Source organism: Nomia melanderi, chromosome 3 (genome assembly GCF_051020985.1).
Source record: "Nomia melanderi isolate GNS246 chromosome 3, iyNomMela1, whole genome shotgun sequence".
NCBI classification, from domain to species: Eukaryota; Metazoa; Arthropoda; class Insecta; order Hymenoptera; family Halictidae; genus Nomia; species Nomia melanderi.
Window position 1 is genome coordinate 20000122 of NC_135001.1, and position 26514 is coordinate 20026635.

The window sequence follows — 26514 nt, forward strand, 5'->3', positions numbered from 1 at the left end:
CGGTGAGATAAGGCGAAGTGAAACGAGCTGAAGAAATAAAGCGAGACAATAGAAAGCAACGAGACGAGGTAATAAGAATGTTATTAAAAATTTCACCCGATTCCATGCTCCTCTATTTTCGGCGTTATTTCCAGACCGATTTCCAGCCGCGGCAAATCGCACGTTTCCATTCGCGGAATGAATCACGATTCCGCGGGTCGTATCCGAACGAAATGTCTCGAGCGGCGTTAATTAAAAGAACAAGAACCGACGTGGACCGCATTTTACGCTCGTTTCACCGCTCGATTTAATAAAGTTTCATCGGCTGACACAAGACCCAGCCGGCTGGTCACCATTCGCCGGTTCTTACGGTTCCGAAACTTCCGTAACACGGTTCGAATCTTTTGCGAACTTCGGTCTGGATCTCGGTTGGTCCGTCTCGCCGCCGGGAAAATTGGAAGTCGACTCTGCCACCGCGGAAGCGATGCTTCAATCCGAGATACTACCCTCCGAACCTGGATCCCGTGATACAATGCGGGGTCTTAGACAATATTAAGCATCATTAGCCATTCCCTTAATCCGTTCCACTTTTCTTGTACGCTGGAGACTTAGAATTATCCGCGGAACAAAGGGTCGCCATTAATCAAGGCGAAATGTATTTCAACTTCTTACATTCCTGCCCCTCGTTCTTGCAATGAGACAATGGATCGTTACGTAGAGCGAAACTTTTCCAGATTAAATTTTCATCATAGAAGATCCTCCACTACCGTGCTACACCGACAATTCCGACTATTCCGAACCATATTAAATTCTTCCAGAACATCGCTTACCATTACCCAACATTAATATCGTTTCAATAAGCTTCAATAAATATATAACACAGCTTTCAGAACCTGATTTAAAATTAACCAACCGAAGCCAATCTCGAGGCCTCCTCGTATAGTGTTACACGCCCAAAAATGTCTACTTTAGTACTTAGCCGTGTCTATTTCCCATCTTCAGCGCTGCGAATCGTACAAAATAACGATGAAAAGGAAAAAAGAATACATAAATCATGTTTTCATGCAAACTCACTGTTACGCGCCCAAAAATGACAGTAGGACACTCACCGTCGCTGTCGCGTGAGAAACAAAAGGAGCCTCTACACCGGGCGGCCAATTGGTATGCATGTCCGGCAAAGTCGCACTGATTGGCCGCTCGGTAGATGCTCCTTTTTCCTATAAATACGCCGACTTTTTTCCTTGAGTTAACAACATCGGCTCGCGTAATCAACAACTATCCAGTCTCAACAATAAACGTAGAAACAAGCATCCAAAATCAACCTCTGTGTTGATGAAATTGTTAGGATCACTGTGTTACTTCAACATTGTACTTTAAGTGTAAAATTATATTTTTTTTGTGAAACAAACAAACAACGCCCTTATTATTATATGTAAGAAGTAGGATGCGAGTGCGAATCGCGAGGTCGAAAACAGAAGTAACGACTAATCTCGTCGCGGACGCGCTCGCGAATACTCACCTAATTACCAGTCTTGTTACTTTCGTCTATTTCAACAGTTAATCGTGTGTTTTCAATTTTCAACGTTACAAATCGTACAGCGGCGTAAAGAAAGAAACAAGAAAAAGGTAAACTAAGTTCACATATCATCTAATCCTTTATTCGCCAGTCTTCTTATTGTCAGTCATCTAAAAATGCTTCAAACGAAACCGTGTCCACCGTAGATGTCTGCATAGAGTTTCCTCCACAAAATATACGTTGATCTATAGCGAAAACTCCGGGTTCCCAGGTTTCGTCCAGTCGTTGGCACGACGCGTAACGCTGCAGGACACGTGATCGCCGGTCAGATTCTTTTCAACGACCTCATTACCCTATCACCGTAAGAAGTCGAAAACAGAATTAACGACTAACCTCGTCGCGGACGCGCTCGCGAACACAGTATACGGGTGCCATGGAAACATTCCCTCGAAATTCCGTTCGCCAGAGAATAAACCCATCACTCCTTCATTAATTCCACGGCCAGACTCGCGGGGCAATTCAATTCCACGTCGAAATTATCCTTGATCGACCAAGGAGGATGCAGCTCGCGTCCCGGAGAATCATTAAGCCCTAGCCGGGGTTCATGCGTCCACTGTGTAGCGCGGAGCCGGCATGCACGCACGAATTTTGCTGCACAAACGGCGCCGTTTGACGACCGTTTAACGTTGATTGATCGATCAATCGTTCAGCGGACGATGCGCGCACGCAAATCGTCGTTATCCTATCAGCGGCCCGGCCCGAGCCGGCTTGGCCCGAGCCCGCCGCATTATCCCTGGCCACCGCCGGAACACCGTGAATGGTTTATGGGTTTATGGCGGGGGTCGGCCGCGAACCGCCATGCAAGGAGAACCGGTCGCGTATAATTCATTCTGTTGGAACGTCGCACGCGTTCACGCGTGCCTGACATACCGCGGACTGTTCTACTGATCGGGGACACCGCTGTCGGGTTTCAGGGGCTTAGCTCGGCGTTTGCTGACGCCCAACGTTCTCCGTGCGACTGCGGTTAACGGATTCCGTCGAAATGCGATTCCGGAAACACTTGCCGCGCCCGTGAATCCCCACCGATGATTAAAAATTTCGAGAGTTTTCTCTGTTCGGATTTCCTAGCACTTTCTCGTCTCCGATTGTAGGGTTATGTGTAGTTTAACTCTTTGCACTCGAGAGGTGCCTCTCACTACCAATTGATTTCATACAGTGAAACTATAATATTTGATACTTAATATTAAACTTCGTATAATGCATCAATTTGAGAAATATTCGAACAAAATAGCTTTGTCCCGCAATTTAAGTGTGATTTCTCGTCGAGTTAGTTTTACAGAATATCCTCTCTGTCTCATCAGACGTTGAAATATTTCTAATGAAAAACTTCCGGGTGCAAAGGGTTAACCCTTTGCGGATGAAGATTCTTTGGAATGTACAAAACCTTCGGCAGATGAAGTTAAATTATATATCGATTTGCTCAGTTAATAGGAAAACAGGAAACTACGTGCTAATGTTTTGTTCTTTCGCTAATTAAATCGTTTGTTCGCGACTTCCAAGTATGAACATCTAATCTCGCCAGAATGTCGACATTCGTCCAAAGGGTTAACTCTTCGTGGTCGTACGACATGATATCTGAAATCGGAAGTTGCACGCGAGTAATTTAGTTGTTCGTGTAATGAAAAATCAGACTACACCTTCTTCCTGTTCTAGTATCAACCCTGGCTCGACATCAGTTTTATTCACAGGTGTAATTCTTTGTCAAGATATTTTTAAAATAAATTATATTATTATGTTATCTTTAATATTATTAGTGAGAAGAATCGTTTGCACTGCTTTCTACAAACGAACTATTATTTAAAATGCAATTCAAATAAAATATCGTAATAATACAGAGTTATCAAGGAAAAATGCAAAAAAAATTCAGAATGAGAAGGGTTAAGAGTTTGACATATAATATTGGTGCTATGGAAAAGGCTTTTAGTGCATCAATAAATCTTCGTCCGCAAAGTATTAGTAACTTGATATTGTGCAAGATTTCGATATTCTCTTTCGACGAGAAGCGAGTTAATAACAAATTAAATCAAACAGGTAATACCAATTATTATTCATTCGAAAAGTTTCTTGGTGCCCTAAAGTTTCTGTTTAGCAAGAGACAAATTAACTCGTAATCTCTCGCCACAGATCTATCCACTAACGACGAAAATTGTATAACAGCGTAACAAGAGCAAGAAATACGCGCCGCGAACTATCCGTTAATCTCTTCAGAAAATCGGTAAAAACTTTCAGCGGGACGGCTCCCAGTCATCAGCGGCAATTAATTTGTTTGCTTAAATTGAAACGATGAAATAGAATTCCGGGATCCAGCCCGGCGGCGTATTAAAGCCAAAAACATCTTCCGCCTTTGTTGCAGAGCGTTGGAGCCCGAGGAATTCAGCGCTCGACGTTCCCGGCGTGCCACGGCTTCTACCCGCCTGAATAACCGCGTATAATTATCGCCGGCGTCGTCGTCGTTGATAATTTTTAAAGCGGTTATAAATAAATCCGCAGAACAGGAAGTCGGCGCGAACAGATTGCCGCCGACCGGATGCGCGAGGGTGGTCGATTTCTCGGTCGGTTGCGCGGCGGGATTGTTCTTTTCCGATCCCGAAGGAAGTACGGCGACCTGTTTATTGATAAAACTGACCCCCGCAGCTGATACGGGCCTCGTGGACCGTGCTCTAATCGATATCACTTTGTAGGGCAGGGGGATGATCGGTCCGTCGGTCGGGCGGACACGCGGAACCCGCTCGAAAATGAATGGGTGACCGGTTCCGCGTGGCCTTTCCATGGGGTGAATCCCCGTTCGCGGTTAACGTCGAAGGGGAAGAACGTTTCGCGGAGCGCCGTCGCATAAAAATAACGGGGGTGAAGTATCTAGACCACTCCCACGATATTATCGCGTTGCTATTCCTCGCCCGCGTACAGCGTCTGGAACAATTGATACGGCCCCGTATACATGCTGTTTCCCATACGCGACGCTTTTTTTCTTTTACGGTCGCCGGAACGACGCGGCGACGGACTGTGAAAGCGTATCAGCGTCGCCTTCGCCCCCCGTGATAAATGCAAACAGATTCCACGTTTCGAGAACGTTTCACCGTCAGCTGGAACACCATCCGACGACAGATTATTTGAAAGTTTAAAATTAATTTTCATTGCAAATAATCGCGGAACGTAAAAATATGATACTCTGGTATTTCGTAATTACTGTTGCACGTATTTCATAGGTGTTTCGTATATTTCGAGATATTAGTTCGAAGAGTGTACAATGGAATATTTTGTATGCATTTCTCAGATGTTTGCGGCTTTAATATTAAATTGTATATTCAGCGAAAGTATGCCAGACATTCGTGCTGATCGATTTAATGAAAAATTCCTTGGCCGTCTAAATATCGATTTTTGGAAAACTAGGAAACATTCATGAGAACTAATGGCCGTTTTCTACGGATACGTTCCATTAGCCTCTGGGAATAACGCGACGGCCGGGCGCTATCATTTTTACAGAGGAGCGCGATATCTTTAAATAGACCTTATCTCGGCGTGCTCTCTATTTCCGCGGGGGCGAACCCGGGGCCGCGGTATCAGGGAATAAATAACGGCATCGAAGAACGGCGCGAATCGTGAAATATATGGATATCTGTGAAATACATTACGCCACGCTGGAATGAGGGTTTAGAATTGGACAAGTTATGCGCCATTGGGCAAACAAAATAGATGTGCCGCCCCCCGCCTGGCCATTCGGTATGCATTATAGCGGCGAGCGGCGCGACGCGGTGGCCCGAAGAAGTTTAACGCTCGCTGCTAGCTAGCGCGTAGCCGCGGAGAAGTTTCGGGCGTTTGTTTCGAATGATTAAGCTTCCGGGAACGATATATCCGGCTGCAGTTTCCGAAAGGACGTTGCCGGCTCCGCAGAAATAAGTTCCGGGCGTTTAGAAGTTCTTAAAAGCTCCGCGGATACGCTCGTTCGTTCTTTACCCCGGTGAATATCGCGTCCAACGCCGGCCGGAAGTTGCCTCGTACGATCTCTTTACAAGCTGCCTCGCTAGAAACGCTCGCCGAATGGTTCTCCTCCGCCGTCGCGGAGAATGGACGTTTTTCTGTCGTCAGCGTAAACATTTGGAGGTAAATGCGGCTGTAGACACCGCCAGGAGAGAACGCCGGATTGTTAAATATTTTAGGGAGCGTTCTTTTTGATGGGGCGCCGTAAAATGTAAACTATTCAGGTAAGTTCTTTGCTCGCGCCGGTGGACGGTCCATTCGGTTGAATCGCCCGCCGTCGTAAATAGCAAGAGTATAATGCGAATCGGTGCATCGTTCGCGCAACAATGCCGACGTTCCAATATTTATTGCGCGGCGAATGTTGGCTAATTTCATGAACCGTCTCGCTATTAGCCCGCCGGGGTTATTCGATTCTGGGACCATTGTCTTGGAATTACTCGTGGGATTATCGGCGCGGCGAATGACCGATTCATCTAATGAATGGACAAATGAACGCGAATGAAAATGATAAGGGTCGTTAGGTTCGGATCGAAAGGCTAATCTGTACCCGATAGTCCACGGTGAACTGTAATCGAACTGCGATAAGTTGAACCGCGGCGAGGGCGAAAGTTCTTTGAATTATTGACGTCCGGTATTTCAAGTTGCAAAGGTTTCGGTGAAAGGGAGTGAAGAGATTGAAAAATTAGAGTGCTCTCCGAGTTACGGAAGTTCTGGCTCCCGAACTCCGACTGTATTTTGAATTAGACCCATTGAATCAATCGGACTCAGGGTTGCCGCGGCGATAGGTCGAAATTCGTGCTAATTGAAGTCCCCAGTTCCGCGAACTCGCCCACTTATGTCCCGGCTCTTTTCGACCGCGGATATTGTTAATGTGTAATATAGGTCAATGGACCAAAGAAGATGTTAATTTTATCTATCTGGTTTATAAGACCAGATATTTTTTGCAATTTGGTTACACTGGCGTACCGAGTAAGTTTTAAATAATTGACAAGGCTTGGCTTGATTTATCGGACTGTGTCACTTTATTTTCTTGTTGACAACACTTGTCCTAATACTATGATGATACTATGATATCACTGTCTTGATAAACTCTGGCTCATTTGTACAATCGAGCGTGTCTTATACTAATTGCGGAGATGAGGGTGTGTACTGTTTCATGTATATGTTGAAGGTGGGAAATATTTTCGTCCAATGAAGTTGTTGGGGGTTGAATCTGCTGTCTTGTGGTCACTTGTAGAGTAAGTCGGACAGGTCAAGTCAGGTGTCGTCAGTAGGAGCGAGGAGTACCGTTAGGGTGTCGTGAAGCTAAGCTGTCCTTTGTGTATTGAAAATGTCTTAATTTGTTTTTTATGGTGTGTCGAATGGTTAGGGTTGTATTTAATGTGTCCGGGCCTTTTTCTCTATCGTTGTAAAACTAAGTGTTCCTTGACTATAGAAATGCAATCGGGACGATGAGGGTTATTGCTTAATTGTATGCATTCTTAACAGATATCTACGCAGTCCAGGCCAACTCGAGCTCCTGTATCCGGGGAACAAGTGCGGAGCAAAGACTGGCGCGTCGCGTCGCGTCGCATCGTGTCGCGTCAGAAAAGTTTCCCGCCGACAGGAAAGCGGCCGTATGTTCGAACTTCGACTCGTTTGAATATTTATAGAAGTTGGCTGGCTCCGCGCTAGCGATTCAAGCTCTGGCCACGCGGACGCAAGGATCCGTGGAATTTAACCGCGGCTTAACGAGCGAACTCGTTCAACGAGTCGCATTGTCCCCGGTCCCCCAGGATAAAACAATTGTCCAAAGCGACCGCGGTTTTCATAAACTCGCGCCAGTGTCCTCGGCTCGACACGGTCTCGTTCGCTGCGATGTAACCGAACGAGTCTCGAGATACCGTTTCGAATACCGCGAACCCATCGGCAACGTCCATCGACCCGCTCGCTGACATCTTGTTGATGGAGACGTCAACAAACGGGAAACAAACGTCCGCTGCTAGGAAACGGTAATGAAATTCGGCGATGGGTTGCGTGCCTCTCTCTCCTTTCGGTATCGATGTGTGTACAAGCTACTTGCAGGTTCGTGGCTCAAGAAGCACGCGAGTGCTGTCTGGGATGGGAGATTTAATTTTGAAATTATGTATATATTCATCAGTTCCGAGATTGGAAATTTCGCGAGTGCTTCGTGAATTGCTGTTACATGTATGCATGGTTATTAATACCACTCCGTCGCTGCGCGTCATGGACACTTGTATACGCTTATGATTAAAAACATTTCATAAATTTTGCATTTCTACTGAGTTGCAAGTTTAAATTTTCACGTTTGTTCCATAGAAAACGTTCGGTATAAATCGTCGGATATGTTTCAATACGGTTGTGTATATTTAAGCAACTGCGAATGAAACCTTTACAGTAACCGATGAACTTTCAACCAGAAACGTCCCATCGAAGGTGCATTGAAACGAAATAGCTTCCAGATTCAAAGGCCGGGTAACGAAGAAGTTGTGAATACTTCTGGAAGGCTCTCCACTGAATTTTGACCGAAGGATGCTCGGTCCGTCGAAATTCTATTCGAATAAGTCGCCGGGATCTCCGCGCCGGAAACTGACTCGTGACTCCCGCACAGGCCGCGACGCCATAGATTCCGGCTTTCAACGAATCGAAAAGCCCCGGGAACGCGGTTGCCCACCTCCTCGGGTGCAACGATTCCAGATGACGCGTGTGCACATCGGCTAACTGGGCCGGAAGACACTTTTTTTTTTTTTTTTAATATTTCCCACCAGTGTTGTTTGCTCCATTTACAAACGTGTATCGTGTTTGCCAGGACTTACGCTTGTTACCGTCTGCGCTGGCTGCCGTTTGCGCCCTCGTCTCCGCTAACAGCGACAGCCCGGTGCCGGCGCGAGTCGAGTTGGAAAAAAAAATTCTGCTCGAGTGACGGCGGTGAAACGGATTTCGCGTCACGCCGCAACTGTGCGCTAACATGGTTCACGGGTCGCTGTAAAATTAACCCCTATGCGCCGGATCCACTGTCCCATTCTGTGTTCTTTGTACGTTTCGACGATCGAGTTTCACTCGTTTGCGCTGCCGACGCAATGATTCCGTTGTTCTGAAACAATAGTTCCGATACAGAGAAATATTTATCCGTGAAAGGACCGTTAAAGCTATCCGTTTCGTTCGTTATTTCCGATAACGATAAGACGATAACGATAAAATTTCACTACAATACGCTGGAAGCTTGCTCTTGCGTCCACCAACAATGCTAAGTCACTCAGGATCCGTGAAACGTAAGTCTCTGTCAGTGAAACTTCCCGAACCATTCACCTATACTACTCAAAGCTCGAACATTTCACCTCTATCCTACCCGTACGATAACCATAATTATTTAGCTTTTATCTTCACTTTACACATCTCTAAACAGAGTTGAACCGATAAGTAATTGACTCGCAATTTTCTTTTAGAAACAAGCTCCATCAATGGATTATCAAAGTTCCGTATCGTACTCGAAGAATAGATCGAACATATCTTTCCACTGACAAAACCAACTGAACAATTGTCTCCGTACTCCCGCGATAACGTTTTTAAACCCCCATAGAACGTTCTCGTGAAAAGACGATCCCGTTGTATTCGCGGCGGACACAATTTTCGCGGCGTTCAAAGGAAAAAAGATTACCTCTGTAGTCAAGGGAGAAATTTCTCCTTTGTGCGTCCCCTCGCCGCCGCCTGAATCGGTGCAAACGCCGGAAATAAAATTTGTGCCCACAGATAATGTCCGAAATAGCACGGAATTCTGGCGTGTCGCGCGCCGTGTCACCGTACCAGCAGAATCACAACAACGAGCGCCGGGCATTGTTGCGCGAAACAACGGGGGCGGTTTTTAACGTTTACCCGTACACCGTAGCCTCGCGGGTGCTATCGGGTGGCTCACGATTGTCTTCGTGACTCCGCGAAACAGAGAGAGAGAGTCGCCGGTTGGCCGTCGTCACCCAGATAATTAGCCGAATGGAAAATTTGACCCGCATACCTGTCTCTATCATCGGTTAGTCCGTGATCGATACGCTGTTTTCGCCGATGCTCGCTCGCTCGTGAAACGATTCGCGTCCATCAATCCGACTGTTCACAAATGGACCTTTTCTCGTGATTTCAGCCCGCGGGATTTCTTTCCTTGTCGGATCGCCGACGCCGCAGCGACATTGGTAACACCGAGTTGTAAAGAATATAATATTCGATTACTCGTCTTTCTAGTCCTTGGTAGTAGGTTCGTGTTCATTAGAAATCGAACACTAGTATTTGGATAAAAAGATTCTAATTTTCTAGGTTACTATTTATAGAATTATAAATCTGAGGGAATTAAAATATCAAAACATAAAATGACAGAGTTTAACATTTATTTAATTCAGTATTAAATGAAGCAAGAATCATTAAATAACAACCTATCTACTTTCAGTTCTATTTTAACGTGCATATGTTTAAGACGATTAAATATTTTTCAACGCTCTTCCTCATTTCGAGAGATAACAATTGCTCGAGATTCTCGGTTAGACAACATCTGAACTGCTTAATTTCGTTCGAGAACCTGCCCTTTGTTTCGACGATCGAATGCGTAGCGAGCACGGTAGTTCGGATAACAAGAGCTCAGCGACCGGTTCGGTAAACTAGGCGCCGTGACGAAATTAGTTCGGATAAACAGAGTTAGGATAAATGGAGTCCTACTCTAATTAGTTTGAGCATCCAGATCCAATGAATAAGAGGATTTAGGGTGGGACGAGCCGAACGAGGACTACGTAGGTTAACCACGCCCCTGTCATCAGAAATTATCAGCGGCTCGCCGTGATGCTCCCTTCTTCCGACTACTCGCGTAGGTCCGCTGTCAGTATCGTTCGATGGCAATACTTCTGCGCGGTACGTGTTTTGTATGCACCGGTGTCGCGCCCATTGACCCAGATTCGATTGCGTTGCGTTCCGATTTCTTTTTTGCCGGAGCGCTATCGCGAACGTCCGACCACACGTCGAAAATCGTTCAAAAGAAGCGGGACAATTCATTCGGAAGCTTCCTTTTCCGATATAATTGCGGATTGCTTCATCGTTTTCTCGATCGACTCCGCGAGATATTTGTAATGTTATAACAGTCGCCCAAATCGAGTGAAATTTGTGTAAATCGACGTTCCACGCGCTTCCAATTCGCGCGACAATTTCGTTCTTTGCGGACGTTAATGAAAATTATTTTGCACTTCATTGTAAATATTAATGTCCAATGCCGGGATTAAAAGACACGTCGTTAGCGCGGAGATGGCGCAGCACTCGAATTGATTAAAAGGGACCGTCGCGATGAATTCCGCTTGCTGGAAGCGATGACGGCGGCTTTGCATTATGGAACGGTAAACATACAAATGTTCGGTCCACAGTTTTCTAAATGAATTAATGTTGAGTATGAATGTTGCGATTCTCTTTGCGCGGTTATATTCGGGTCTGATCTGCCGTGTGTCTGGTAAATTGTGAAGATTGCACGAGCTGCGAAAATAAATCTGCGAGAAAGTAGAACGTTGGAGATCCACGTGAAACATCTATGAAAAAGATAAATGATGCGGTGATTAAATATTTTGACAAAAAACTTGTTCAAGTGTTGTAAGCAGTCTTTCTAAAATATCATCTTCGCTATTTGAATTGTCTTATTACTTCCTCTGTTACTTACTCGAAACATCAGAGAACAACGAAGGAATAATTTCAAGGAATACCATCGAGATAGAATAACACTGATAAATGCACCCTCACTTTTTCCTTTAAAGAACACCTGACACTTCACGTAGAAAGATCAAGTTCCCTGCGTCATTTTCTCACGACCCTTGCCACCTTTTTTCCTCATTCTCCATTCAGGAAGCTCCGGGTAAGGTCTTGCAGAGTATTACTTTTGTCGAACAAATGTTCGACCAACGTGTCGCGACGGCCACCAATGACTAACAATTCAATATTACTACAAAACGATTATAATATAATTAATAACTCTCCTAAAATCTGAAAATACAAAAATGTTCGACCAACGTGTCACGACGGCCACCAATGACCAACAATTCAGAATTACTCGAAAACGATTATAATACAATTAATAATTCTAAAATCTGAAAACACAAAAATGTTCGACCAACGTGTCACGACGGCCACCAATGACTAACAATTCACAATTACTTGAAAACGATTATAATATAATTAATAATTCTAAAATCTGAAAACACAAAAATAGCCTCAAGTATTCTCTCAAGCGTGTCTCTCATCAGGAAACGTTGAATATTTCCAGTGAGAAGCTTTCGAGTGCAAAGGGTTGACGATCGCCGAGGAACCGGCGAACGGAGCAAAGAAAATCGAGTCTCTCGTTGACGCGAAAGTCTGGCGTGCAACTATTGGCTGTTCGCGAGCCGCGAAACCGCGCGCGAGAACGGAACGTTTTTCACAATGCTCGTACACTCGTCTGGCCCGATCCGGTCGACGAACGTACGGATCGATAGGGACTGAGCAGACTGGTACGCAAACGTTTCGTCCTTCGCGATTGGGAAAAGTTCACCGCGTAACGTTCCGCCCGGTCGCCCGTGAAATGCTTCGGTCGACCGTTTATTTATCGCCGAATTCTACAGCGGCAATTCTCGCCCGCTTCTCGCGCGTTACACCCTCGCCGCTGTGACGTCCGCGTTATTTTTTACGCGTTACTCGTTACCCGATACCCGTGAAAATCTAACGCAGCCCAGATGCCTGTGAAATTCATTTTCTACGGACTTAAGCAATTTCACGCGGCGGCTCTCCGCGTCGCGTTCCTGTCAATATTCCCCGAACCCATTGTGTTTTCTACTCGTCGATCAATTCGCCGGATTCGTCCCGCTCGGGCAATCCCGCATGGAACTCTCGGTCTTGCGCGGAACTTCGCGCCGTATCTTGTTTGCTAATACTCTTTCGTTCGTCTAAACGTTCGCCGGGCTTATGGAAATTTTAGTTGCAAATCCAACTTCCGAAGGATTATGAATTCTACATGCCAGGTAAACTGTAGGCAGGCGGAACTCCGCTGGTCTGGCGAATGTTCAACCATACCGTTGGATGTACTTAATTATGTACCGGTCCTCGCCGAGCTTGATATTTGCTCCCAAGAAAATCAAGCAAACGTGCTAACTTTATATTATTAGTCATTGTTTTGCGACGAGTTGCTCTTGGAACACGCTCCGAATTCAAACTCAACGGAGCTTGTGCATTCATTTTAATGCTTTCGCTGATAGTCGCGAATATTCTCGTTAAATGTGTCTTAATATGGTCGAAAATGCATTGAAAATGCAAATGAAATTAAAATATCATTTGTCATTGTCAGAATAAAAAATAAGTGAATATAATGAAACAAGAGACAAGTGAATAAGTAAAATTCTCTAAAAATTCTATGTCCATGTTAATCCGACTAATTAACAGAAAAAATCATTCCCAGCCGAAGTTGCTTCCCCGGGGAGAAGAATAATATTCAAAAGTATCCCAAAGGGTTGGCGCATGAAGCACCGGACTTCGCGAGCCAATCCGAAGGGGCTGGTCGAAAAGTTCGGCCCAGGAGACGCGGAGAATTAGTACGAAACTTTTTCAGTCCTAAAAGTCATTTCGAATATTGGATTTTATCCTCCTCGGCGACCGGCCCTCCTCCCCCCGTGCCGCGACAGGAACTTTCCAAAGTAATATTCGATCGAATTACCGTCCTCCTCGGCATGCTCATCATGATGCATTGAAATTAGGTGGCGAGGCGGCCCCTACAAAAGTAACCTGCCCGCCTGGGATTTATTCGATTTCCTATTGGAATCGATCGTCTCGTTTAATATTCTCCCGCGGCGCCTTTTTTCCGCCTCTTACTCAACAATTCTCACGTACCCAATTCCGGCCGCTCTTCCTTTAAGTTCCCGCCTTAATTGCTGCTTTTCGCCACGTCCCGGACGAACTACCGGCGATTCGGTAAACTTCGTCCAGATCTGGGACAGGCCGTACTCGTTATCGAATCTGGTTCTACCGTTAATTACTTGTCCACATCTATCATTCGACTTCATATTTTACCCCCGATAGGCTTCTGCTCTTTTCCCACTTAATTTCTACTTTGTTCGTGAGTTGAATGAATTATTGATCGTTCATGAGCTGCTCTAGGCATGGAACAAGTGATCCTTGTCATGCGATGAGCTTCGACGGATACCCCTTTGCACTCGAAGCGTTTTCGCTAGAAATATTCAACTATCCTTTGAAAGTAATTAATGGTAAATAAATGTAGAAAAATATTGAATTTTAATGTTTCACGTATTTACTCGTTATACTAAACCTGCTATTAAATAGGGACTGTATAATTTTATCTAATCAAGTGACGACTGAGGATCTCTCGATTGTAAAGGATTGTTTTCTCAAATCTATCATTTTACTGGAAATTATAATTTTTCAGTTTTTACTAGGACATCTTGATTTATCAGACATCGGCTAAAACATCTACTAGAATATACAGTAATGTCTCCAATACGTAATTTCTTAATTGTTATTTTTGAAGCACTGAAGTGATACAGAAGACATATTTCAGATTTAGAACACGTTGTCCCGGTAATCGGATCCAGTTCCGAAGCTAAATAGTTGCCGGAATTTGTTCATTACTTTCGTAGTCCAACCATTAGCGGACGAAACTTCGGATGGAAGCTTTTGTCCGCATCCGCGCACTACTTCTCTGTGTCCTCGATTGGCGTCGCTCTATGCATTCGGTCCGCCGCGTTTCGGATATTGCGGCCCGACGCTTTTTGCCGCGAAATTCTAGTCGCCGTCTCTCCATCCCGCGTTTCCGTGGAATTCTCCGAGCGGACGGAACGACCGATGCACCGAGAAAGACAAAGACACGCGCTAAACAGTCGCGGCTAGTGTCTCGCGCCAACCGCGAAGAGGAAATCCGGACTAGCTGACAAGCGATTGGTTCGCGGTTCGTTGCACAGCGGTCTACTTCGTCGAACCAGCAGAAAAAATTCTACTATTTTTTATCGATAACAATGATATTTCCTACGCGGCCGTGCATTTTGAACCAAACGCGACGAAAACCGAATCGTTGGGATTAGTGGCTTCCGAAATACACCGGAATTTAGATTCAGAGATTTCGTAATTTTCCAGTACAGTTTTCATGATTTATTTCATCGTCAGTTGTAATAAGTACAGATATCAATTGTATTTAAGTAACATTAATAGAAGCTAGAAATAAATTCAGAAACTTGGCAAAGTCTCCTGCGATGAATTTCGTTTTCACCTATTTTACACTGATATGTACACTAACTTTGTTAATCATTCTGTATAGAGTGATACATTTTGAAGTAATCATCACTGAGAATTTGATGAAGTTAAGACATTGAGAATTTTCGGATAGAAACGTCTCGACGCACGTGACACGTCTTTCCAGCGCAAGTTTTCCCTGTTAATTTTAGAATTTTTCTCCTAATTATACTATCCGGACCACTGTCACCGCGCTTCCGGTAAGAATAATTATTTCTATTTCACCCGTCGCGTTTCTCCGCTTCATTTCGAATCGATCTTTCCTCCGCGGAACATAGGAACGCGTGCGGTGGATTTCCCGAATTAATTTCCTCGATTGAACGAGGATGTTACGGCGCGGGCTGTGCTAACCAAGGAGCAAGCTTCCGATTCTCATCAATACCGCGCCGCTTAGTAGTTCCACCTGTCAACGGGGCACAAAGACACAAGGCATTTCGGCATACCGTCGCGAGGAGCGCCGGGGAAACCTTAATTACGGTTAATTGGATTCTAGCCGGTCGCGTTTCGTCAGACACCGCGGCGGCAGGCCACTCCGACGACGCCTGATCCTGCGACCGTGCCCGGTTTATTGACATCCAAACAGAAACTTGCTGCGCAACCAATTAGGAACTTTCTTTGCCGCTGGTGATTAAAAGTTGCCCAATCAACGGGATTATCCTGATCAACCTGTGCACCGGAGGACTGCCCGTTGAAACCGAAGTGATCCCCGCGGAGGTAACTCAGATTATACAAATCCCAAGAAATGTTTCAGCTCCCGCAGTCTCACCGGTACACCGATAAACGCGTCGGGAGGAATGTTTCCCGGAGCTTCGAAAATTGTATTAAAAATTCTGAAGCTACTCCGTAGTCCTCGCTTCCTTCTATCTTCGTCCAGATAGAATGAAAATGGAATTATAATACAATTATTCGAAAAAACTGCAGATCGTAATTAAAACTTTCTCTGACAAACAGATTCGCTGAATATGTTTCATTGTTCCTTATAAGAGAAACTAACCGCAGTATATTACGCCATTAAGTTACGTTGCTCTTTATGCTAACTTTCAAAAAAATTAAAAAATTGTTATTCTTCGATTCATTCTTTAACGACATTTTCGAAATGTATTGAAAAATACCTTAGAGAGTAACATAAGGAGAGACATTATTTATGGGCTGACCTAGTATTTTCAATGGAAAAGAGTCCAGAAAGCAACCGCGTTTCTCCAGGAACAAGCAGCTTCGCTCTGCAGCTGGAGATAGAATCTTTCTACGGTTGACCAGATCTCATTCCTATCGTTCCGAGAACATGATCAGAGCGCGCGGACCAAGTCAGACGAATCGGTCCGCGACGTCTGGCCTGGGTTTTCCAACAGCGGTTCTAGGCCGGTCTTAATCCGCATGGTTGTCTCCCCGGAGCACCGGAAATAACCGGAACGGGGCCGGGTCGCTAAACAGTTACGTTAGCCTGGCCGAGGACCGACCGCGGCCGAGTTGTTACCACAACTTCCTGCATTATCTAAATTACTTTATATTCCCCGGCGTAGGAATTACGGCCGGGCCGGGCAGATATCGCAGAGTTCCGGCATTAGCGAGATCTCTTCCTCTCTCTCGCTTCCTCCCTCTCTCTCTCTCTCTCTCTCTCTCTCCCTCTGTTTGTCTCTCTCCTTTCACCTCGATGGGATCGCCGCCTCTCGAACGATAAAGACGTGGCCGATTTCGTTCGAGCAATGCGACGTAACCCAGGAAGATTCGGCTGCAACGCGGCTCGCTCGGAACACCAGTTACCCGGAGGATAACGGTTCCGGCTAGCTTCCGGCGTTCACCGGAATAATTAAGACGATTTTACAACCGCCCCGTTAGGTGGAAGCTCCCCGCCCATAATTAACACGCATTAATTGAGCGTACGTGTCACGTAGCCCGGAGGTGTCTCCTCTTGCGGGTAGAACGCGTTCGTTGTTGAAGAATTCCATTATGAAGGATTTAATAGGGGTAAAGCTCCGCGAGAGGAAAGATTGGTTTAATTTCAACACAGGATCTCAGAAATAGATTAATAGTATTTATAGTAACTTGAGGAATGTATTTTAATATCTTTATTTTCCTAGGTAGTCCGCGTTTCTTTTAGTAACAGATAAATTGGAATGATCTGAATATAATAAAAGATTCACAACTCTTCGTATTAAATTACAAATTACCAAATTGTCCCCAGAAAAGAGCTCAATTTATATTACGACGATAAATACAATACAATGTGCCTTCAATGCTTCGAAGATATCAATAACTGCTAAACAAAAAAATCGAAACCAGTCATTTTAACTGCGACGTAGTTCTAGTGTTAGAAAACATTCGGAGAACATAGCATAGTTAGGGATAGAAATAGTGAAATATTTAGAATGCATCAAATTTCCTTTAACACTAGAACTATCGAGAATTTAATACGATTAATATGCAATTCCCATAAAAATTGTAACAACAGATTATTTTCACTTTCTTCAGACATTCATTACAATACTCAAATGAAGCTATTTATTTTCAAAATCATTTCGAACATTCAACGCTTCGAAGATATCAATAACTGCTAAACAAAAAGATCGAAACCAGTCATTTCGACTGGCACGGTAGTTCCAGTGTTAAGAGAGGAGCTGGAAGAAACTCCTTAGTTCAGGGATTCGCGAGAATAGCGCGGAATATGCAAGATCGAATGGGTGAGTCGGCTGAAAGAAAAGATCCCCGGATTGGTCGGGCGAGACAGCAGCGGTATACGGCCGTGGGAGTGGCAAGGACAAAGGGGTGAGACGGGCGAAAGGTGGAAAAAGAGTCGGGATGAAAGATGGGCAAGAAGAGGCTGGCAGTAAGAATGAGGGTAAGAGTAACGCTAAGGCAATATCACAGTCGACTAGCGCGGGCTCCAGCCGGCATACTAAGCGGGCCGGAGTGATTTTTAAAACAGAGGACGGGACGCCCGCGGGAATCTTAAATAACCGTCGCGGCCGAGGATCTTCGGGGAGGGGTCGCGACACCACAGTCGAGGAATATTCGAACGCCGCAGCCCACCCGCGGCGGGAAGAGTGACAGCCCGAGAAATTGGGGAATTGAAGCCGAATCCTCGGAATCGCTCCGCGGCGAGATACTGGATCCTCTTACGCCTCGGCGGACGTTGATTCTACCGAATCTGATCGCCCGATTTCTGTTATCGTGATGTACCTCTGCACACGTGCCAACCGAACGGCTGAAATCCTTGGATACGCTGAAAGAAAAATGAGCGTACCGCCGACATTAACTCGAACTGAAACGACGGATCCACCTTGGCACGACCTTTTTTCAGGGAATTGATAATCGGCTGCACTCGCCGGAAATGATTGAGTTGAAGGTTCTTTCGTGAGAATTATACTTGATAGATGATGTCTATGGTACAGGGGCATATGAAACTTAACCCTCTATGGGCTGAACTTTTGTTCATTATAACAAAATCTACGCAGTGCAAAATTAATAAATATCCACGTATGAATACGAATTAACAACGTATTCGATAGTTTCAATAATTTCATCAAACAAATATATAACTTTCAAGTTACAACGACGTTAAACTTTCACGTCTGGGCATATAAAAGTTTAAGTTAACTGATTACTCAATTTTATTCACCACTTTGAATGCAAAATGAAATAAATCAACAAGATGCCAATACACTGATATGTGACTTCAAAGTTACATCGGCCTACAGAGGGTTAAGGCCTCTATAAAAGAAAATTAAATTGTCTGAGCAGTACTGCCCGAAGATAAATTGTAGATCAAGGGGTTATTGATTTTCGTGTTTTCGTGAATTGGATGGACCGTAGAAGGCGTGGTTGTATTTTGGATTCGGGAAGGATGCTTTGAACATCCTGTGTTTGTCTTCCTTGCGGGTTTGTAAAATATTTTCGTTGCAGCGGAATATCCGGGCAGATGTAGGAAGCACATGAGAACCAGAGATGTCACAAACGTGTTGTTCGTGATAAATGTAGTAGGATTATGATACATTTGCAATGTTTCGCGGAACCTCCGGGAGCTTATTCCGGCAGCGGGGGAATTAAAAAATTCGCATGGCGGCAGCGAGATAATTTCATTTCGAGACGGGAATTTTTCCCTCGATTAATGGATCGGCCGTCTCGGTGGAATAATATTTGACATTTCGCGTTATCTTTTTAACGGCACGATTATCTGCGCATTTATTCCATTTGCGCGGCTGTAATATCTTACCGGAGTCGCTGTGTACGTTTCGCGCTGAATTCACTGCCTGATATATGTACATTCATAAAAGTCCGGATCGACGTAAAACTTGTGAAACGTAAATAAATCCCATCGCAGCCGGGGAACGCGAGCGCGGCACGCCGGGGCGGAAAAAAAATAACTGGAACGGTCGGAAACGCGAAAAAATTCTAGTTTCGAGATAGTTGAGGGATATAATTTGCCACGGGGAAAATTGAAAAGTTAACATTTCCGCGTTGTCGGGCGAGAATGCTTGAAAATTCATTGAACGAGTTCCAGGTCGCGAACGAAATTCGCGGATACACGGGCTCGCCCCTTACGAAAACACAATACACGCTATGCCTTTCAATTTATTTATTTTTTTTGTTTCGCTCCCACTTAGCTGCGGCCCGCTGTATTTTCTTTCAATATTTATGTCGCGCAACAGTTGGTCCATCAATATTTGAAACGACAACAATCGCAAACATTTTAAACAGGCTCCTCGAAATTGCTGGAATGGCTGACAATTTTTTGGAAACCGTGCTTCCCGTTCAAGCCCCCGTCAGCGAATCAGTTTTCGCGCTGTCCCGTGTTTATAACAATCGAAACTGAAAAGGGGAAACACGGGAAAAAGAAAGCGCGAACCGCGAAACATGTATTGTCCGCGTAACTCGCGCGGCGACAGCAACGCCTGCAGTCGATCTTCCGTCATCCGCACTTCGCGAAACTTTCTCGTTCCACGGAATTCGAAAATTCGCTCCGAAATTTTCTCGGAGTTTATAACGAAGTCCTATTTTCCCCGGTTAGATCATTTGCTCTCCGATCAATCCCACTTTCGCGCTGACAGGTGGACGGCGTTCGATCGTTTTATCCCTTCTGCCCTTGTGTGAACTTTAATTGAACGCCCTTCTCACGGGAGAACTAGCGCTGGGAATATCCAGAGAAGAAAGGAAATATCCTCTTCAACTTGAACACTGGAACTATCGAATAGTACAATGGATCGTTACGTAATTTCTTGTAAAAGTTACGAGAACACCAGCATTATGATTTCGTTTATGTTCTAATTTAGATATTATTATATGCAAATAATAGATATTATTATATGTAAATAATATCTAGTTTAGATATTAAATATATGTAAATAAATTTCTTATAACTTCTCAAAAAAGCATCTATGTTTTTTCAGTATAAAAGAGGAACTATCTGTCATTTTAATTCATCTGGTATCGCCAGTGTTAATGCGAGCTTCTGTCTGTAGAACCGAGTACTTCCGTGACGAACGAAGCGCGACTCTGATAAAATCGACGAGCCTTTTCCTACGATATGATAGAATAGAGATATGTCCGACAGGTTTCGCCGATATAGTCCTTCACGCGACGGGACTCGCCGAGAAATTATCGGAAAAGCGTTATAGCAGCGGATAAGTGACATAATTAAAGGCACGCGACACCGTGGCTCCGTAGGAAACTTTCGAAACCAATGACTCGACGATCCCCCGCTGTAATGAAAAAACTTTGCGGCATATTGCACCCGGTATCCTGTTATTGGCTGTGAAACCATCCGGATAAGCGTTCGCCTCTCTCGAACGTTGAGTGATGATAAATCGTATTGTCGAACCCTCTATTCCATTCGCGCGGCTGCATCGACGCATGAATTTGCAAAATAGAAGCTCCGCCAATTTCATATCAATCCTCGCCGTTAATAACATTTTTCTAACATTTCAGCGAACCACTCGGATCCTCCGTTTCTTATTTACTTTTTTGGAACTCGTACAATAATCGGATTACGACTCAATCGAATCAACGGAGGTATCTGCGATATGTGTATTTCGATGCATTAGCGTCAACGAGGAAAAGACGGGACGAAGCTGCGCGGCACAATGCCATTTATGTGTACTTCGATTTCCCTAGAATCAAAAGAGAGAGCGTTCGATCCGTGTAGAATAATTCGTTCATCGATTCCATGGATTTACAGGACACCTCGTACGCGAGTGCATCGAAGGAGAGCACAGAACGCGATCCTATTCAAAGCACACAGGCTATTCTTCCTGTCAAAGATATCCTTCGACATTTCAAAGTATTTCCATTCTACCGTGCCTGCAGAAAAGGTATCCGGCTTCGCGTCATGAATCATCGTCAAACTCCATCCCCCGCGCGGCACGGCAAAGTTCAAAGGATGCGCGTGGAAATACTAATGGATCGCCGGTGACCCGTGTAACACGGCGCATGTTAAACATTCGATTCTTTCGTTGCTAAGGGTGACATCACTCGCACACTTTTTCTTCGCATTCTCCGTCTTACAGTTCATGGTGTTAATCGATTTAGAAGTTCCATTACTCAAACATTCTGGTTAAATACACTCTTTAAAGAATACCATTCATTCGTGGACATATTAGAGTATAACCAATAAGCTTGTTCTCAGATTTCTCAGCTGTTACTTTGAAATAATTCGAATGCTCAATGATAATTAAAACATACTACACATAGTTATCAAAATTATAAATATTCTTCGAATTCTAATATGTAGCAAGAAAATGAACAAAATATACTGACTAACTTTCGGACGTTTCATAAGGTCAATCCTTAACCGTTTGGATGCTAAACAACTTCTGTGGATATTTACCAAAAATGCGGAAGTGATTGGGTGTGTATGCAAAAGAATTAATACGAGTACTTATCTAATGAGATCACAAATATCGTGTTATTACAAAAAAATATCAAAGAATTTATTCAAATAAGTTTACTTTGATTTATTTCTTGAAGAATATAGTAAGAAAATTGTAATTGATCCGCAATTTTGGCACAACACAAGAGCGCTATAGCGGTCCTCAGCGCTCAAACGGTTAAAATACATTATGGATAGCGCAGTTTCATCGAATCCAATATAAAAGACCGTTCGTTGAATCTTCAGCGATCGAGATTCGGATTTAAACGAGTCGCTTCGCGAAGCTATCTATAGCCCGATCGAGAAAGAACGCGTCGTTCTCGGGCGTCGGTCCGACTCGTCGACTTTCGGGTTCGAATACGTAGTGGTCCGCATAGATGCCGCGTATTCGAACCCAGCTGTCCCATCAGCTTAGGGCGTTACGCGTCACGAATCGCAAATTAGATTCGAGCGATTTACTCCGAGTGTCTACCGAGATACAGAATCCGGGGTTTGGATAGCTGTCTGCTGGCCCCTTCCGCCTCCGCCCGGATATCGTGTATCCCTTCGGAGTTGCGTTAGATTCCTCGGATTCCTGGACAATCGCCCCGGAACGGGGATACGCGGAACACCCGTATCCGCCAGCTGAACCGGAAATTTTCCTTATTTCGACCGGGGAATTGTTTCGTCGCTCGAGCGAAAAGCTGAGCCCGCACCGGCGAATTTTAATTTCTTCCGGAGATGGAAGTTGGATCGGGGCTTTAAAGGAGCGGTTACCTTAATCCGGAATGGATAATTACGCAGGAATTCGCGCAGTCAGTGTCCACCTCCGTGACTGCCAACATCACGTTAATATACATGTCTCTAAGTGTTATTGTCAAGAGAACCATCGAATCTAACGGAAATTGAATCTATAAAATTAGACATTTGTAGGACTCTTAAGTACCCTTCGTTTCACATGGAAAAGTCCTGTAAGGAATACTGGTATAATTAGTCCAACTTTTTGTTCTAATTTGCTATTCGTCAATATAGATATACGTAACTAATCGAAGCTATAAACGAAGCACACAGCGAGAGACCCCTTTTGTTCTTGTACCGTCCTGGGACGCTACCTCTGTGTTGCTTGAAGTTTATGGAAGGTCGTCAGTGTTTCTTCAATGCTTCGGTAATTGCATCGCAACGGATACGATAAGATAACAATGTTGATACCCCCGAGATCAATTCGATTATCCGCTCCTTTTACGTGAAAACCGCTAAGCATTGTTCCGGGTGAAAGCAGGAAAGCGAGCGAAACCATCATGACCTTTAATCACGGAATGGCTGAGCAGCAATCGGCGCTGTTTATTTGCAATCGGTCAATCCGGCCGTCGGAAAAGTGGCAACGGTAGGTCCGAACGGCGGTCAAATTGCAGCCATTACCCCGATTGGAGTCGGTTCGATGCCCGTGGAAGGACCGGCAAACCGGACCGAAGGGATAAGAAACATGGGCGGTCCACGGTTCGAATGCGAACTTCGTTGGAAATCAATTTATGAGGTAGTCCGATCGTTGCAGCATGGATGCTCGAAGACGCGTGGCACCGTCGAGTGGTCGAAAGTAATCTTATCAACTCGATATCGGCGAAACTGACGGAGGCATCTTAAAACCTGTATTCCAAACAATAAACAATGATTTAATACCGATGACTCTTTGTTTTCTGTAATTCGACTATAAGGCAAAGCGAGGAAAAGGAAAAAGAGGGTAAAGAGGTTACAAAAGGAAGCATTATCGGGAGAAATGGGTGATATATCGATACTATTGTATGTTTAACCCTTAGACTGCCAACATCGCTGTTAGCGACGATGAAAATTTGTCCAAAAAGTGCTAGAGTCGCTTTCAGAGACAGTTTTTGACAGATGTAACTATCAATGAAATTTTTCATATTTTCTATTTTATTTATTTGTACCTCAGATTACACATTGTGATACAACGTGTTCTCATTAAATTTACAAATGGCACTCAAAGGGTTAAGATTGACAATACGTTAAGGGACCAATCGCTTCGAAAAGTTTTGGTTTTCCGATGTTTTTTATAGTTTCTAATTAATTTAGGAGTCAACGCGTTAACGTTCGAGATTGAAACAAAGTTCACGAAGAACGAAAGGCAAACACCGGGGATCTACGCGCGGGAACGGTGCTTGTTACATTAAAGAGGATCCCGTGCGTCCCCGAACTTTACACGCCGGAGGGAGAATAATTTTTCACGTCGCAGGAAGTTGAAGTTGACTCTCCCTTCAAACAAATCATTTATAAGAGTGGGCGTCTTGCGTTCGAGCAACTCGATCCAGAAGCGACGCGTCTCCTATTTCTTCTCGTCTGAGATATTTCCGTCGCAACTGTGTTTATCGACTGTCGCAACTACAAACAAGCATGCTGCGTGACTCGAGCAGGAGGGGTCGAGACGGGGGCGAGAGCGGATAGGAGGAAGATTGATCGAATGGCTGACCTACGCACTGTCGATTCAATTGCTCGAGCGGCCTTACCGTAATAAATCATCGGGAAACGACGTGCACGACGATCATTCACGTAGAGCCGGTTCTTTATCTCTGCAAACTCGCCCGGAATACACGAGGCTCTATTATGTCACAGTCGTAGATTCATTAGACCATCGGGAGCATTTATATTGTCCCGACGATCAACGTAGACTTGTTTCGGCTCACTTATTTATTTAACAATTTCGTTGCGCTCGTGAGATGAACATTATCGCTTGAAATACGAGGACGCGAAAGAGTTTACTTTAAACCTTCGCACTCGAGAAGTTTTTCATTGGAAGTACGAAACATTTTCAAAGTGACTTGAGAAATCGCATATAAATTGAGGAACGGAACTATTTTCTTTCAATGTTTCACATATTGATGCACTCTATGAAGTTCAACACATTGCGTACCGGTAACGAGAAATCTCGTTTTTATATAAAGACACTTAGCTATGCAACTTCGCTAATTACCACAGCATTGAAGAGAATGTAAAATTCAATTCGAATTGATAATCTATTTAAAATATATTACATAACAATACATCTGAGTTTTTCTATGTGTAGTGATATAAGTTGACCTCAGTGAAAATTGCCATCACAATTCAGTTTTCTGGAAATTAGCCCGTACGCAAAGAATAAACCTCCTCGATTTCAATAATTCCCGAATTTGTAATGTTATATTCGAAAGTATACTTCAGTAGGTGATACTAACGCGTTATGTGTGGAATTTAGTTCCAAAAATATATTATTCTGTGCGCAATAAAATCGAGTAATGAAGTATATACTCGTCAAACACAGTTAACTGGTTAATATTAAATATCAAGCTTCGCATTGCGCCGTGTCGAATCAATTGGCGACTGAGAGGCGCCTACGGAGTGCAAAGGGTTAATAAGTTGTCTCGAAGCCGCACGTTTCCGTTTGTCTTTCGAAAATATTAACAATGGCCGGACGGATAATTGCAGCAATTCGCGTCGTTGGGACGGAAACCGGTCTCGCTGCCAGCGATCCACCTTTTTCTTCGCTTTTAACGATCTCATGAATTTTCGGCTCGGCGCGTTCACGCTAATGCGTCTACGGGGTGAAAATAAAGGGTTGAGTGGTTACGGTGAAAGCTTCGGGTCGACGGTCGCCCCGTCTCTTAGCCAAAATTCACGTTTTTAACTTTGCCCTAATAGCGTCGAAATTTATTACGACCCGCAGCCGATTAACACAACCCTCGCGACACCTTCCACCCTCCGACGAAGGATTTTCGTACCGGCCGGAGTGTTTTTACCGGTACACCCTACCGAGAGTTCCCATCTTATTAAATATGTCCCGCCGAAGTGGAAAAAAAAACCTTCGGCTACTTAAATTTGCATAGGATAAGGCTCTAAATCTTGCATGAGAGAGTGCTGGTCGTATCGATCGGAAACAGTCGGACCTATCCTCCCGATATTTAATTCACCAGACTTTCAATAGAATCACTCGACACCAAGACCGCCGAGCAGTCGGAATCACTTATTTACGATTTCTCAAAGATTAAGGAAATAACAAATTATTCGACAATCCCCCGCGATGCATTCCCTCGCGCCTCCGACAACGATAAAACAAACATTCTAAAATCGTTCGTCTTCGTTGCAACGGTTCCGTTCAGCTCTCAACGCCATAAAGAGAAATTCCTCGAGCCGGCGCACTTTAACAAGTCCCCTCACGCGCCATTGAAAACCCAAGCACCACAAATAAGAAACAAATCGGTCAAAGGGAATACCCGACGAAAGGCAGCCTTCTCCCCCGCGCGCATTAGCCGCACTGCGCAGTAACAATTTCCTGCCGAGCGTGTCCCGGCTGAAATTTAACTAACCCCTTCAATTTCGAGAATACTTCATAAGTCATCCGTTCCGAAAACAGTGTATACATTATGCATGCCCCCGAAACGGGGGGTGGGGCGAGGGAACGGAGGGTGTTCGTTCGTGACGCTCGCGGAACATAAAATGGGAAATGTAGCGGAGTTCCACGCGAGCTGCGCCGCGACGCGAATAAAACGACGAAATTCAGATTCCCCGGGCTCGCCCCCGTCCCGCCGCGCCGTCGGCCCGTTTTAATTCCCGTCACCGGTCCGCGGTGGCGCGCTTTTTCTCTGTCGCGTCGGTCCCCGCGCGGCGGAAGTTTTCCGTGCGCCCCGAAATCTCGTTTCTTAGCGGGGCGTTACAGAAAGCCGCGGGATTTAAAATGTATGAGGCGCGCCGCGAGACAGGGAGGGATATTTTATTCAGAAATCCGGGCTCCCCGCGGCGCGTCACGAGGCATTAGGATTCGATAATACGGTCGCGGGGACCGGTTTTTACCCCTGCCGAGCGAGAGCCGAGG

At 44.7% G+C, this 26514-nt stretch overlaps 1 protein-coding gene across 3 annotated transcripts in view; it reads right to left on the minus strand.

Moving 5' to 3' along the window:
- The window catches only part of NLG-4 (neuroligin 4), a 446966-nt gene that overhangs the window by 399233 nt on the left and 21219 nt on the right, over positions 1-26514 (minus strand). The window lies entirely within an intron of this gene.